Below are 14,729 nucleotides of genomic sequence, written 5' to 3' on the forward strand. Positions count from 1 at the left end.
CATACACACGATTGAAATACCTGGGATTCACCACAACTTAGTCAGAACTGAAGAAGCCTGTTGAATGAGAGGTGAAACGTCTTCAAGAAGTGACAACCAACTCAGGGAGGCTGCTGTTGCGCTAAGAAGGTCAGATTCTTTCACTGTGTGGTCTGCAGCAAATGGAGATGAGGAGGAATTGGGGATGAGGAGCAAACAATGTGGGGGCGTGGGATCCTGGTAAGATCAGTCAGCAACACATGAACTTCATAATCCTTTCACCGGTTCTTTGGGGACTGTTCATTTTGGGACTGTCAATCGTGGAATACAAGTGTAGTGTATTAACTGGTCTAAATACTTGCGGCAACATATTGCGGCACAGACAAGAGTCGGTTTGGAAAAAGAGGGGGCGTGGTCTGTCTGGTTCGCCGCCCATCAGCATTAGGGTTCACCTTGGCTTGGCTAGCTCAGTCGGCAGAGCATGAGACTCTTAATCTCCTGGTCGTGGGTTCGAGCCCCACAATGGGCGGGGTACTTTTCAACATACGTGTGGGAATTGATGTTACACTGCAAATATCTGCCTTTGCTAAACAGGTTAGGTAAGAACAAGTCAACGGGTCATGAGCATAGGATAAGAATCTGGAACCCCAAAAAGGTGTTGTTCTGCTTGTCTCAACAGAGAAGGAGTATCAATATAAAGATGCACAGCTCCACAAAAGTGAAACCAGTGCGTATGGTTTTACCAGCTCCAGTATAGGTCGTGAAGCCGGCCTCCAACATGTTAGCAGATTGGATATGGGCCATGCTCAAGTACACCTCATGAGGCTGAGTTTGAAAGGTTTTTGAATGTCCTGGGTAGGGAAGACACATACACACGATTGAAATACCTGGGATTCACCACAACTTAGTCAGAACTGAAGAAGCCTGTTGAATGAGAGGTGAAACGTCTTCAAGAAGTGACAACCAACTCAGGGAGGCTGCTGTTGCGCTAAAAAGCTCAGATTCTTTCGCTGTGTGGTCTGCAGCAAATGGGGATGAGGAGGAATTGGAGATGAGGAGCAAACAATGTGGGGGCGTGGGATCCTGGTAAGATCAGTCAGCAACACATGAGCTTCTTAATCCTTTCACCGGTTCTTTGGGGACTGTTCATTTTGGGACTGTCAATCTTGGAATATCAGTGTAGTGTATTAACTGGTCTAAATACTTGCGGCAACATATTGCGGCACAGACAAGAGTCGGTTTGGAAAAAGAGGGGGCGTGGTCTCCGTCTCGTGTGCGCGCCCATCAGCATTAGGGTTCACCTTGGCCCGGCTACCTCAGTCTGTAGAGCATGAGACTCTTAATCTCATGGTCGTGGGTTCGAGCCCCACAATGGGCGGGGTACTTTTCAACATACGTGTGGGAATTGATGTTACACTGCTAATATCTGCCTTTGCTAAACAGGTTAGGTAAGAACAAGTCAACGGGTCATGAGCATAGGGTAAGAATCTGGAACCCCAAAAAGGTGTTGTTCTGCTTGTCTCAACAGAGAAGGAGTATCAATATAAAGATGGACAGCTCCACAAAAGTGAAACCAGTGCATATGGTTTTACCAGCTCCAGTATAGGTCGTGAAGCCGGCCTCCAACATGTTAGCAGATTGGATATGGGCCATGCTCAAGTACACGTCATGAGGCTGAGTTTGAAAGGTTTTTGAATGTCCTGGGTAGGGAAGAAACATACACACGATTGAAATACCTGGGATTCACCACAACTTAGTCAGAACTGAAGAAGCCTGTTGAATGAGAGGTGAAACGTCTTCAAGAAGTGACAACCAACTCAGGGAGGCTGCTGTTGCGCTAAGAAGGTCAGATTCTTTCACTGTGTGGTCTGCAGCAAATGGAGATGAGGAGGAATTGGGGATGAGGAGCAAACAATGTGGGGGCGTGGGATCCTGGTAAGATCAGTCAGCAACACATGAACTTCATAATCCTTTCACCGGTTCTTTGGGGACTGTTCATTTTGGGACTGTCAATCGTGGAATACAAGTGTAGTGTATTAACTGGTCTAAATACTTGCGGCAACATATTGCGGCACAGACAAGAGTCGGTTTGGAAAAAGAGGGGGCGTGGTCTGTCTGGTTTCGCCGCCCATCAGCATTAGGGTTCACCTTGGCTTGGCTAGCTCAGTCGGCAGAGCATGAGACTCTTAATCTCCTGGTCGTGGGTTCGAGCCCCACAATGGGCGGGGTACTTTTCAACATACGTGTGGGAATTGATGTTACACTGCAAATATCTGCCTTTGCTAAACAGGTTAGGTAAGAACAAGTCAACGGGTCATGAGCATAGGATAAGAATCTGGAACCCCAAAAAGGTGTTGTTCTGCTTGTCTCAACAGAGAAGGAGTATCAATATAAAGATGGACAGCTCCACAAAAGTGAAACCAGTGCGTATGGTTTTACCAGCTCCAGTATAGGTCGTGAAGCCGGCCTCCAACATGTTAGCAGATTGGATATGGGCCATGCTCAAGTACACCTCATGAGGCTGAGTTTGAAAGGTTTTTGAATGTCCTGGGTAGGGAAGAAACATACACACGATTGAAATACCTGGGATTCACCACAACTTAGTCAGAACTGAAGAAGCCTGTTGAATGAGAGGTGAAACGTCTTCAAGAAGTGACAACCAACTCAGGGAGGCTGCTGTTGCGCTAAAAAGCTCAGATTCTTTCACTGTGTGGTCCGCAGCAAATGGGGATGAGGAGGAATTGGGGATGAGGAGTAAACAATGTGGGGGCGTGGGATCCTGGTAAGATCAGTCAGCAACACATGAACTTCATAATCCTTTCACCGGTTCTTTGGGGACTGTTCATTTTGGGACTGTCAATCGTGGAATACAAGTGTAGTGTATTAACTGGTCTAAATACTTGCGGCAACATATTGCGGCACAGACAAGAGTCGGTTTGGAAAAGGAGGGGGCGTGGTCTCGATCTCGTGTGTGCGCCCATCAACATTAGGGTTCACCTTGGCCCGGCTAGCTCAGTCGGTAGAGCATGAGACTCTTAATCTCAGGGTCGTGGGTTCGAGCCCCATGTTGGGCGGGGTACTCTTCAACATACGTGTGGGAATTGATGTTACCCTGCTAACATTTGCCTTTGCTAAACAGGTTAGGTAAGAACAAGTGAACGGGTCATGAGCATAGGGTAAGAATCTGGAACCCCAAAAAGGTGTTGTTCTGCTTGTCTCAACAGAGAAGGAGTATCAATATAAAGATGGACAGCTCCACAAAAGTGAAACCAGTGCGTATGGTTTTACCAGCTCCAGTATAGGTCGTGAAGCCGGCTTCCAACATGTTAGCAGATTGGATATGGGCCATGCTAAAGTACACGTCATGAGGCTGAGTTTGAAAGGTTTTTGAATGTCCTGGGTAGGGAAGACACATATACACGATTGAAATACCTGGGATTCACCACAACTTAGTCAGAACTGAAGAAGCCTGTTGAATGAGAGGTGAAACGTCTTCAAGAAGTGACAACCAACTCAGGGAGGCTGCTGTTGCGCTAAAAAGCTCAGATTCTTTCGCTGTGTGGTCTGCAGCAAATGGGGATGAGGAGGAATTGGGGATGAGGAGCAAACAATGTGGGGGCGTGGGATCCTGGTAAGATCAGTCAGCAACACATGAACTTCATAATCCTTTCACCGGTTCTTTGGGGACTGTTCATTTTGGGACTGTCAATCGTGGAATACAAGTGTAGTGTATTAACTGGTCTAAATACTTGCGGCAACATATTGCGGCACAGACAAGAGTCGGTTTGGAAAAAGAGGGGGCGTGGTCTGTCTGGTTTCGCCGCCCATCAGCATTAGGGTTCACCTTGGCCTGGCTAGCTCAGTCGGCAGAGCATGAGACTCTTAATCTCTGGTCGTGGGTTCGAGCCCCAAGTTGGGCGGGGTACTTTTCAACATACGTGTGGGAATTGATGTTACCCTGCTAAAATTTGCCTTTGCTAAACAGGTTAGGTAAGAACAAGTGAACAGGTCATGAGCATAGGGTAAGAATCTGGAACCCCAAAAAGGTGTTGTTCTGCTTGTCTCAACAGAGAAGGAGTATCAATATAAAGATGGACAGCTCCACAAAAGTGAAACCAGTGCGTATGGTTTTACCAGCTCCAGTATAGGTCGTGAAGCCGGCTTCCAACATGTTAGCAGATTGGATATGGGCCATGCTAAAGTACACGTCATGAGGCTGAGTTTGAAAGGTTTTTGAATGTCCTGGGTAGGGAAGACACATATACACGATTGAAATACCTGGGATTCACCACAACTTAGTCAGAACTGAAGAAGCCTGTTGAATGAGAGGTGAAACGTCTTCAAGAAGTGACAACCAACTCAGGGAGGCTGCTGTTGCGCTAAAAAGCTCAGATTCTTTCGCTGTGTGGTCTGCAGCAAATGGGGATGAGGAGGAATTGGGGATGAGGAGCAAACAATGTGGGGGCGTGGGATCCTGGTAAGATCAATCAGCAACACATGAACTTCATAATCCTTTCACCGGTTCTTTGGGGACTGTTCATTTTGGGACTGTCAATCGTGGAATACAAGTGTAGTGTATTAACTGGTCTAAATACTTGCGGCAACATATTGCGGCACAGACAAGAGTCGGTTTGGAAAAAGAGGGGGCGTGGTCTCCGTCTCGTGTGCGCGCCCATCAGCATTAGGGTTCACCTTGGCCCGGCTAGCTCAGTCGGCAGAGCATGAGACTCTTAATCTCAGGTCGTGGGTTCGAGCCCCAAGTTGGGCGGGGTACTTTTCAACATACGTGTGGGAATTGATGTTACACTGCTAACATTTGCCTTTGCTAAACAGGTTAGGTAAGAACAAGTGAACGGGTCATGAGCATAGGGTAAGAATCTGGAACCCCAAAAAGGTGTTGTTCTGCTTGTCTCAACAGAGAAGGAGTATCAATATAAAGATGGACAGCTCCACAAAAGTGAAACCAGTGCGTATGGTTTTACCAGCTCCAGTATAGGTCGTGAAGCCGGCCTCCAACATGTTAGCAGATTGGATATGGGCCATGCTAAAGTACACGTCATGAGGCTGAGTTTGAAAGGTTTTTGAATGTCCTGGGTAGGGAAGACACATATACACGATTGAAATACCTGGGATTCACCACAACTTAGTCAGAACTGAAGAAGCCTGTTGAATGAGAGGTGAAACGTCTTCAAGAAGTGACAACCAACTCAGGGAGGCTGCTGTTGCGCTAAAAAGCTCAGATTCTTTCGCTGTGTGGTCTGCAGCAAATGGGGATGAGGAGGAATTGGGGATGAGGAGCAAACAATGTGGGGGCGTGGGATCCTGGTAAGATCAGTCAGCAACACATGAGCTTCTTAATCCTTTCACCGGTTCTTTGGGGACTGTTCATTTTGGGACTGTCAATCGTGGAATACAGTGTAGTGTATTAACTGGTCTAAATACTTGCGGCAACATATTGCGGCACAGACAAGAGTCGGTTTGGAAAAAGAGGGGGCGTGGTCTCGTCTCGTGTGCGCGCCCATCAGCATTAGGGTTCACCTTGGCCCTGGCTAGCTCAGTCGGCAGAGCATGAGACTCTTAATCTCATGGTCGTGGGTTCGAGCCCCACAATGGGCGGGGTACTTTTCAACATACGTGTGGGAATTGATGTTACACTGCTAATATCTGCCTTTGCTAAACAGGTTAGGTAAGAACAAGTCAATAGGTCATGAGCATAGGGTAAGAATCTGGAACCCCAAAAAGGTGTTGTTCTGCTTGTCTCAACAGAGAAGGAGTATCAATATAAAGATGGACAGCTCCACAAAAGTGAAACCAGTGCGTATGGTTTTACCAGCTCCAGTATAGGTCGTGAAGCCGGCCTCCAACATGTTAGCAGATTGGATATGGGCCACGCTAAAGTACACGTCATGAGGCTGAGTTTGAAAGGTTTTTGAATGTCCTTGGTAGGGAAGAAACATACACACGATTGAAATACCTGGGATTCACCACAACTTAGTCAGAACTGAAGAAGCCTGTTGAATGAGAGGTGAAACGTCTTCAAGAAGTGACAACCAACTCAGGGAGGCTGCTGTTGCGCTAAAAAGCTCAGATTCTTTCACTGTGTGGTCCGCAGCAAATGGGGATGAGGAGGAATTGGGGATGAGGAGTAAACAATGTGGGGGCGTGGGATCCTGGTAAGATCAGTCAGCAACACATGAACTTCATAATCCTTTCACCGGTTCTTTGGGGACTGTTCATTTTGGGACTGTCAATCGTGGAATACAAGTGTAGTGTATTAACTGGTCTAAATACTTGCGGCAACATATTGCGGCACAGACAAGAGTTGGTTTGGAAAAAGAGGGGGCGTGGTCTCTGTCTGGTCTCGCCGCCCATCAGCATTAAGGCTCACCTTGGCCCGGCTAGCTCAGTCGGCAGAGCATGAGACTCTTAATCTTAGGATCGTGGGTTCGAGCCCCATGTTGGGCGGGGTACTCTTCAACATACGTGTGGGAATTGATGTTACCCTGCTAAAATTTGCCTTTGCTAAACAGGTTAGGTAAGAACAAGTGAACAGGTCATGAGCATAGGGTAAGAATCTGGAACCCCAAAAAGGTGTTGTTCTGCTTGTCTCAACAGAGAAGGAGTATCAATATAAAGATGGACAGCTCCACAAAAGTGAAACCAGTGCGTATGGTTTTACCAGCTCCAGTATAGGTCGTGAAGCCGGCTTCCAACATGTTAGCAGATTGGATATGGGCCATGCTAAAGTACACGTCATGAGGCTGAGTTTGAAAGGTTTTTGAATGTCCTGGGTAGGGAAGACACATATACACGATTGAAATACCTGGGATTCACCACAACTTAGTCAGAACTGAAGAAGCCTGTTGAATGAGAGGTGAAACGTCTTCAAGAAGTGACAACCAACTCAGGGAGGCTGCTGTTGCGCTAAAAAGCTCAGATTCTTTCGCTGTGTGGTCTGCAGCAAATGGGGATGAGGAGGAATTGGGGATGAGGAGCAAACAATGTGGGGGCGTGGGATCCTGGTAAGATCAATCAGCAACACATGAACTTCATAATCCTTTCACCGGTTCTTTGGGGACTGTTCATTTTGGGACTGTCAATCTTGGAATATCAGTGTAGTGTATTAACTGGTCTAAATACTTGCGGCAACATATTGCGGCACAGACAAGAGTCGGTTTGGAAAAAGAGGGGGCGTGGTCTCCGTCTCGTGTGCGCGCCCATCAGCATTAGGGTTCACCTTGGCCCGGCTAGCTCAGTCGGTAGAGCATGAGACTCTTAATCTCAGGGTCGTGGGTTCGAGCCCCACGTTGGGCGGGGTACTTTTCAACATACGTGTGGGAATTGATGTTACACTGCTAACATTTGCCTTTGCTAAACAGGTTAGGTAAGAACAAGTGAACGGGTCATGAGCATAGGGTAAGAATCTGGAACCCCAAAAAGGTGTTGTTCTGCTTGTCTCAACAGAGAAGGAGTATCAATATAAAGATGGACAGCTCCACAAAAGTGAAACCAGTGCGTATGGTTTTACCAGCTCCAGTATAGGTCGTGAAGCCGGCCTCCAACATGTTAGCAGATTGGATATGGGCCATGCTAAAGTACACATCATGAGGCTGAGTTTGAAAGGTTTTTGAATGTCCTGGGTAGGGAAGACACATATACACGATTGAAATACCTGGGATTCACCACAACTTAGTCAGAACTGAAGAAGCCTGTTGAATGAGAGGTGAAACGTCTTCAAGAAGTGACAACCAACTCAGGGAGGCTGCTGTTGCGCTAAAAAGCTCAGATTCTTTCACTGTGTGGTCTGCAGCAAATGGAGATGAGGAGGAATTGGGGATGAGGAGCAAACAATGTGGGGGCGTGGGATCCTGGTAAGATCAGTCAGCAACACATGAACTTCATAATCCTTTCACCGGTTCTTTGGGGACTGTTCATTTTGGGACTGTCAATCGTGGAATACAAGTGTAGTGTATTAACTGGTCTAAATACTTGCGGCAACATATTGCGGCACAGACAAGAGTCGGTTTGGAAAAAGAGGGGGCGTGGTCTCTGTCTGGTCTCGCCGCCCATCAGCATTAGGGCTCACCTTGGCCCGGCTAGCTCAGTCGGCAGAGCATGAGACTCTTAATCTTAGGATCGTGGGTTCGAGCCCCACAATGGGCGGGGTACTTTTCAACATACGTGTGGGAATTGATGTTACACTGCTAATATCTGCCTTTGCTAAACAGGTTAGGTAAGAACAAGTCAACGGGTCATGAGCATAGGATAAGAATCTGGAACCCCAAAAAGGTGTTGTTCTGCTTGTCTCAACAGAGAAGGAGTATCAATATAAAGATGGACAGCTCCACATAAGTGAAACCAGTGCGTTTGGTTTTACCAGCTCCAGTATAGGTCGTGAAGCCGGCCTCCAACATGTTAGCAGATTGGATATGGGCCATGCTCAAGTACACCTCATGAGGCTGAGTTTGAAAGGTTTTTGAATGTCCTGGGTAGGGAAGAAACATACACACGATTGAAATACCTGGGATTCACCACAACTTAGTCAGAACTGAAGAAGCCTGTTGAATGAGAGGTGAAACGTCTTCAAGAAGTGACAACCAACTCAGGGAGGCTGCTGTTGCGCTAAAAAGCTCAGATTCTTTCACTGTGTGGTCCGCAGCAAATGGGGATGAGGAGGAATTGGGGATGAGGAGTAAACAATGTGGGGGCGTGGGATCCTGGTAAGATCAGTCAGCAACACATGAGCTTCTTAATCCTTTCACCGGTTCTTTGGGGACTGTTCATTTTGGGACTGTCAATCGTGGAATACAAGTGTAGTGTATTAACTGGTCTAAATACTTGCGGCAACATATTGCGGCACAGACAAGAGTTGGTTTGGAAAAAGAGGGGGCGTGGTCTCTGTCTGGTCTCGCCGCTCATCAGCATTAGGGCTCACCTTGGCCCGGCTAGCTCAGTCGGCAGAGCATGAGACTCTTAATCTTAGGGTCGTGGGTTCAAGCCCCACGTTGGGCGGGGTACTTTTCAACATACGTGTGGGAATTGATGTTACCCTGCGAACATTTGCCTTTGCTAAACAGGTTAGGTAAGAACAAGTCAATAGGTCATGAGCATAGGGTAAGAATCTGGAACCCCAAAAAGGTGTCGTTCTGCTTGTTTCAACAGAGAAGGAGTATCAATATAAAGATGGACAGCTCCACAAAAGTGAAACCAGTGCGTATGGTTTTACCAGCTCCAGTATAGGTCGTGAAGCCGGCCTCCAACATGTTAGCAGATTGGATATGGGCCACGCTAAAGTACACGTCATGAGGCTGAGTTTGAAAGGTTTTTTAATGTCCTTGGTATGGAAGAAACATACACATTGGTAAATACCTGAGATTCACCACAACTTAGTCAGAACTGAAGAAGCCTGTTGAATGAGAGGTGAAACGTCTTCAAGAAGTGACAACCAACTCAGGGAGGCTGCTGTTGCGCTAAAAAGCTCAGATTCTTTCACTGTGTGGTCCGCAGCAAATGGGGATGAGGAGGAATTGGGGATGAGGAGTAAACAATGTGGGGGCGTGGGATCCTGGTAAGATCAGTCAGCAACACATGAACTTCATAATCCTTTCACCGGTTCTTTGGGGACTGTTCATTTTGGGACTGTCAATCGTGGAATACAAGTGTAGTGTATTAACTGGTCTAAATACTTGCGGCAACATATTGCGGCACAGACAAGAGTTGGTTTGGAAAAAGAGGGGGCGTGGTCTCTGTCTGGTCTCGCCGCCCATCAGCATTAGGGCTCACCTTGGCCCGGCTAGCTCAGTCGGCAGAGCATGAGACTCTTAATCTTAGGGTCGTGGGTTTGAGCCCCATGTTGGGCGGGGTACTTTTCAACATACGTGTGGGAATTGATGTTACCCTGCTAAAATTTGCCTTTGCTAAACAGGTTAGGTAAGAACAAGTGAACAGGTCATGAGCATAGGGTAAGAATCTGGAACCCCAAAAAGGTGTTGTTCTGCTTGTCTCAACAGAGAAGGAGTATCAATATAAAGATGGACAGCTCCACAAAAGTGAAACCAGTGCGTATGGTTTTACCAGCTCCAGTATAGGTCGTGAAGCCGGCTTCCAACATGTTAGCAGATTGGATATGGGCCATGCTAAAGTACACGTCATGAGGCTGAGTTTGAAAGGTTTTTGAATGTCCTGGGTAGGGAAGACACATATACACGATTGAAATACCTGGGATTCACCACAACTTAGTCAGAACTGAAGAAGCCTGTTGAATGAGAGGTGAAACGTCTTCAAGAAGTGACAACCAACTCAGGGAGGCTGCTGTTGCGCTAAAAAGCTCAGATTCTTTCGCTGTGTGGTCTGCAGCAAATGGGGATGAGGAGGAATTGGGGATGAGGAGCAAACAATGTGGGGGCGTGGGATCCTGGTAAGATCAGTCAGCAACACATGAGCTTCTTAATCCTTTCACCGGTTCTTTGGGGACTGTTCATTTTGGGACTGTCAATCTTGGAATATCAGTGTAGTGTATTAACTGGTCTAAATACTTGCGGCAACATATCGCGGCACAGACAAGAGTCGGTTTGGAAAAAGAGGGGGCGTGGTCTCCGTCTCGTGTGCGCGCCCATCAGCAATAGGGTTCACCTTGGCCCGGCTACCTCAGTCTGTAGAGCATGAGACTCTTAATCTCATGGTCGTGGGTTCGAGCCCCATGTTGGGCCGGGTACTTTTCAACATACGTGTGGGAATTGATGTTACACTGCTAACATTTGCCTTTGCTAAACAGGTTAGGTAAGAACAAGTGAACGGGTCATGAGCATAGGGTAAGAATCTGGAACCCCAAAAAGGTGTTGTTCTGCTTGTCTCAACAGAGAAGGAGTATCAATATAAAGATGGACAGCTCCACAAAAGTGAAACCAGTGCGTATGGTTTTACCAGCTCCAGTATAGGTCGTGAAGCCGGCCTCCAACATGTTAGCAGATTGGATATGGGCCATGCTAAAGTACACGTCATGAGGCTGAGTTTGAAAGGTTTTTGAATGTCCTGGGTAGGGAAGACACATATACACGATTGAAATACCTGGGATTCACCACAACTTAGTCAGAACTGAAGAAGCCTGTTGAATGAGAGGTGAAACGTCTTCAAGAAGTGACAACGAACTCAGGGAGGCTGCTGTTGCGCTAAAAAGCTCAGATTCTTTCGCTGTGTGGTCTGCAGCAAATGGGGATGAGGAGGAATTGGGGATGAGGAGCAAACAATGTGGGGGCGTGGGATCCTGGTAAGATCAGTCAGCAACACATGAGCTTCTTAATCCTTTCACCGGTTCTTTGGGGACTGTTCATTTTGGGACTGTCAATCTTGGAATATCAGTGTAGTGTATTAACTGGTCTAAATACTTGCGGCAACATATTGCGGCACAGACAAGAGTCGGTTTGGAAAAAGAGGGGGCGTGGTCTCCGTCTCGTGTGCGCGCCCATCAGCATTAGGGTTCACCTTGGCCCGGCTACCTCAGTCTGTAGAGCATGAGACTCTTAATCTCATGGTCGTGGGTTCGAGCCCCACAATGGGCGGGGTACTTTTCAACATACGTGTGGGAATTGATGTTACACTGCTAATATCTGCCTTTGCTAAACAGGTTAGGTAAGAACAAGTCAACGGGTCATGAGCATAGGGTAAGAATCTGGAACCCCAAAAAGGTGTTGTTCTGCTTGTCTCAACAGAGAAGGAGTATCAATATAAAGATGGACAGCTCCACAAAAGTGAAACCAGTGCATATGGTTTTATCAGCTCCAGTATAGGTCGTGAACCCGGCCTCCAACATGTTAGCAGATTGGATATGGGCCATGCTCAAGTACACGTCATGAGGCTGAGTTTGAAAGGTTTTTGAATGTCCTGGGTAGGGAAGAAACATACACACGATTGAAATACCTGGGATTCACCACAACTTAGTCAGAACTGAAGAAGCCTGTTGAATGAGAGGTGAAACGTCTTCAAGAAGTGACAACCAACTCAGGGAGGCTGCTGTTGCGCTAAAAAGCTCAGATTCTTTCACTGTGTGGTCTGCAGCAAATGGAGATGAGGAGGAATTGGGGATGAGGAGCAAACAATGTGGGGGCGTGGGATCCTGGTAAGATCAGTCAGCAACACATGAACTTCATAATCCTTTCACCGGTTCTTTGGGGACTGTTCATTTTGGGACTGTCAATCGTGGAATACAAGTGTAGTGTATTAACTGGTCTAAATACTTGCGGCAACATATTGCGGCACAGACAAGAGTCGGTTTGGAAAAAGAGGGGGCGTGGTCTCTGTCTGGTCTCGCCGCCCATCAGCATTAGGGTTCACCTTGGCCCGGCTAGCTCAGTCGGCAGAGCATGAGACTCTTAATCTCCTGGTCGTGGGTTCGAGCCCCACAATGGGCGGGGTACTTTTCAACATACGTGTGGGAATTGATGTTACACTGCGAATATCTGCCTTTGCTAAACAGGTTAGGTAAGAACAAGTCAACGGGTCATGAGCATAGGATAAGAATCTGGAACCCCAAAAAGGTGTTGTTCTGCTTGTCTCAACAGAGAAGGAGTATCAATATAAAGATGGACAGCTCCACATAAGTGAAACCAGTGCGTTTGGTTTTACCAGCTCCAGTATAGGTCGTGAAGCCGGCCTCCAACATGTTAGCAGATTGGATATGGGCCATGCTCAAGTACACCTCATGAGGCTGAGTTTGAAAGGTTTTTGAATGTCCTGGGTAGGGAAGAAACATACACACGATTGAAATACCTGGGATTCACCACAACTTAGTCAGAACTGAAGAAGCCTGTTGAATGAGAGGTGAAACGTCTTCAAGAAGTGACAACCAACTCAGGGAGGCTGCTGTTGCGCTAAAAAGCTCAGATTCTTTCACTGTGTGGTCCGCAGCAAATGGGGATGAGGAGGAATTGGGGATGAGGAGTAAACAATGTGGGGGCGTGGGATCCTGGTAAGATCAGTCAGCAACACATGAGCTTCTTAATCCTTTCACCGGTTCTTTGGGGACTGTTCATTTTGGGACTGTCAATCGTGGAATACAAGTGTAGTGTATTAACTGGTCTAAATACTTGCGGCAACATATTGCGGCACAGACAAGAGTTGGTTTGGAAAAAGAGGGGGCGTGGTCTCTGTCTGGTCTCGCCGCTCATCAGCATTAGGGCTCACCTTGGCCCGGCTAGCTCAGTCGGCAGAGCATGAGACTCTTAATCTTAGGGTCGTGGGTTCGAGCCCCACGTTGGGCGGGGTACTTTTCAACATACGTGTGGGAATTGATGTTACCCTGCGAACATTTGCCTTTGCTAAACAGGTTAGGTAAGAACAAGTCAATAGGTCATGAGCATAGGGTAAGAATCTGGAACCCCAAAAAGGTGTCGTTCTGCTTGTTTCAACAGAGAAGGAGTATCAATATAAAGATGGACAGCTCCACAAAAGTGAAACCAGTGCGTATGGTTTTACCAGCTCCAGTATAGGTCGTGAACCCGGCCTCCAACATGTTAGCAGATTGGATATGGGCCACGCTAAAGTACACGTCATGAGGCTGAGTTTGAAAGGTTTTTTAATGTCCTTGGTATGGAAGAAACATACACATTGGTTAAATACCTGAGATTCACCACAACTTAGTCAGAACTGAAGAAGCCTGTTGAATGAGAGGTGAAACGTCTTCAAGAAGTGACAACCAACTCAGGGAGGCTGCTGTTGCGCTAAAAAGCTCAGATTCTTTCACTGTGTGGTCCGCAGCAAATGGGGATGAGGAGGAATTGGGGATGAGGAGTAAACAATGTGGGGGCGTGGGATCCTGGTAAGATCAGTCAGCAACACATGAACTTCATAATCCTTTCACCGGTTCTTTGGGGACTGTTCATTTTGGGACTGTCAATCGTGGAATACAAGTGTAGTGTATTAACTGGTCTAAATACTTGCGGCAACATATTGCGGCACAGACAAGAGTTGGTTTGGAAAAAGAGGGGGCGTGGTCTCTGTCTGGTCTCGCCGCCCATCAGCATTAAGGCTCACCTTGGCCCGGCTAGCGCAGTCGGCAGAGCATGAGACTCTTAATCTTAGGATCGTGGGTTCGAGCCCCATGTTGGGCGGGGTACTTTTCAACATACGTGTGGGAATTGATGTTACCCTGCTAAAATTTGCCTTTGCTAAACAGGTTAGGTAAGAACAAGTGAACAGGTCATGAGCATAGGGTAAGAATCTGGAACCCCAAAAAGGTGTTGTTCTGCTTGTCTCAACAGAGAAGGAGTATCAATATAAAGATGGACAGCTCCACAAAAGTGAAACCAGTGCGTATGGTTTTACCAGCTCCAGTATAGGTCGTGAAGCCGGCTTCCAACATGTTAGCAGATTGGATATGGGCCATGCTAAAGTACACGTCATGAGGCTGAGTTTGAAAGGTTTTTGAATGTCCTGGGTAGGGAAGACACATATACACGATTGAAATACCTGGGATTCACCACAACTTAGTCAGAACTGAAGAAGCCTGTTGAATGAGAGGTGAAACGTCTTCAAGAAGTGACAACCAACTCAGGGAGGCTGCTGTTGCGCTAAAAAGCTCAGATTCTTTCGCTGTGTGGTCTGCAGCAAATGGGGATGAGGAGGAATTGGGGATGAGGAGCAAACAATGTGGGGGCGTGGGATCCTGGTAAGATCAGTCAGCAACACATGAACTTCATAATCCTTTCACCGGTTCTTTGGGGACTGTTCATTTTGGGACTGTCAATCGTGGAATA

General features: G+C 47.1%; 17 non-coding genes across 17 annotated transcripts; all 17 read left to right on the forward strand.

The window, feature by feature from the left end:
- The first annotated feature begins 435 nt into the window (after positions 1-435).
- trnak-cuu lies at positions 436-508 on the forward strand. The gene has a single exon. It is a non-coding gene; the product is annotated as a tRNA-Lys (tRNA).
- Positions 509-1,284: 776 nt separating this feature from the next.
- On the forward strand, positions 1,285-1,357 carry trnak-cuu. Its single transcript has one exon. It is a non-coding gene; the product is annotated as a tRNA-Lys (tRNA).
- Positions 1,358-2,131: 774 nt separating this feature from the next.
- On the forward strand, positions 2,132-2,204 carry trnak-cuu. The gene has a single exon. It is a non-coding gene; the product is annotated as a tRNA-Lys (tRNA).
- A 776-nt stretch (positions 2,205-2,980) lies between these two features.
- Positions 2,981-3,053, forward strand: trnak-cuu. The gene has a single exon. It is a non-coding gene; the product is annotated as a tRNA-Lys (tRNA).
- A 774-nt stretch (positions 3,054-3,827) lies between these two features.
- trnak-cuu lies at positions 3,828-3,899 on the forward strand. Its single transcript has one exon. It is a non-coding gene; the product is annotated as a tRNA-Lys (tRNA).
- Positions 3,900-4,675: 776 nt separating this feature from the next.
- Positions 4,676-4,747, forward strand: trnak-cuu. Its single transcript has one exon. It is a non-coding gene; the product is annotated as a tRNA-Lys (tRNA).
- Positions 4,748-5,522: 775 nt separating this feature from the next.
- Positions 5,523-5,599, forward strand: trnak-cuu. The gene has a single exon. It is a non-coding gene; the product is annotated as a tRNA-Lys (tRNA).
- A 772-nt stretch (positions 5,600-6,371) lies between these two features.
- trnak-cuu lies at positions 6,372-6,444 on the forward strand. Its single transcript has one exon. It is a non-coding gene; the product is annotated as a tRNA-Lys (tRNA).
- Positions 6,445-7,220: 776 nt separating this feature from the next.
- Positions 7,221-7,293, forward strand: trnak-cuu. The gene has a single exon. It is a non-coding gene; the product is annotated as a tRNA-Lys (tRNA).
- Positions 7,294-8,069: 776 nt separating this feature from the next.
- On the forward strand, positions 8,070-8,142 carry trnak-cuu. The gene has a single exon. It is a non-coding gene; the product is annotated as a tRNA-Lys (tRNA).
- A 776-nt stretch (positions 8,143-8,918) lies between these two features.
- On the forward strand, positions 8,919-8,991 carry trnak-cuu. The gene has a single exon. It is a non-coding gene; the product is annotated as a tRNA-Lys (tRNA).
- Positions 8,992-9,766: 775 nt separating this feature from the next.
- trnak-cuu lies at positions 9,767-9,839 on the forward strand. The gene has a single exon. It is a non-coding gene; the product is annotated as a tRNA-Lys (tRNA).
- A 776-nt stretch (positions 9,840-10,615) lies between these two features.
- On the forward strand, positions 10,616-10,688 carry trnak-cuu. The gene has a single exon. It is a non-coding gene; the product is annotated as a tRNA-Lys (tRNA).
- Positions 10,689-11,464: 776 nt separating this feature from the next.
- Positions 11,465-11,537, forward strand: trnak-cuu. The gene has a single exon. It is a non-coding gene; the product is annotated as a tRNA-Lys (tRNA).
- Positions 11,538-12,313: 776 nt separating this feature from the next.
- Positions 12,314-12,386, forward strand: trnak-cuu. The gene has a single exon. It is a non-coding gene; the product is annotated as a tRNA-Lys (tRNA).
- Positions 12,387-13,162: 776 nt separating this feature from the next.
- On the forward strand, positions 13,163-13,235 carry trnak-cuu. Its single transcript has one exon. It is a non-coding gene; the product is annotated as a tRNA-Lys (tRNA).
- Positions 13,236-14,011: 776 nt separating this feature from the next.
- trnak-cuu lies at positions 14,012-14,084 on the forward strand. Its single transcript has one exon. It is a non-coding gene; the product is annotated as a tRNA-Lys (tRNA).
- Positions 14,085-14,729: the final 645 nt, after the last annotated feature.

Source organism: Scophthalmus maximus, chromosome 9 (genome assembly GCF_022379125.1).
Source record: "Scophthalmus maximus strain ysfricsl-2021 chromosome 9, ASM2237912v1, whole genome shotgun sequence".
Taxonomy (NCBI): domain Eukaryota; kingdom Metazoa; phylum Chordata; class Actinopteri; order Pleuronectiformes; family Scophthalmidae; genus Scophthalmus; species Scophthalmus maximus.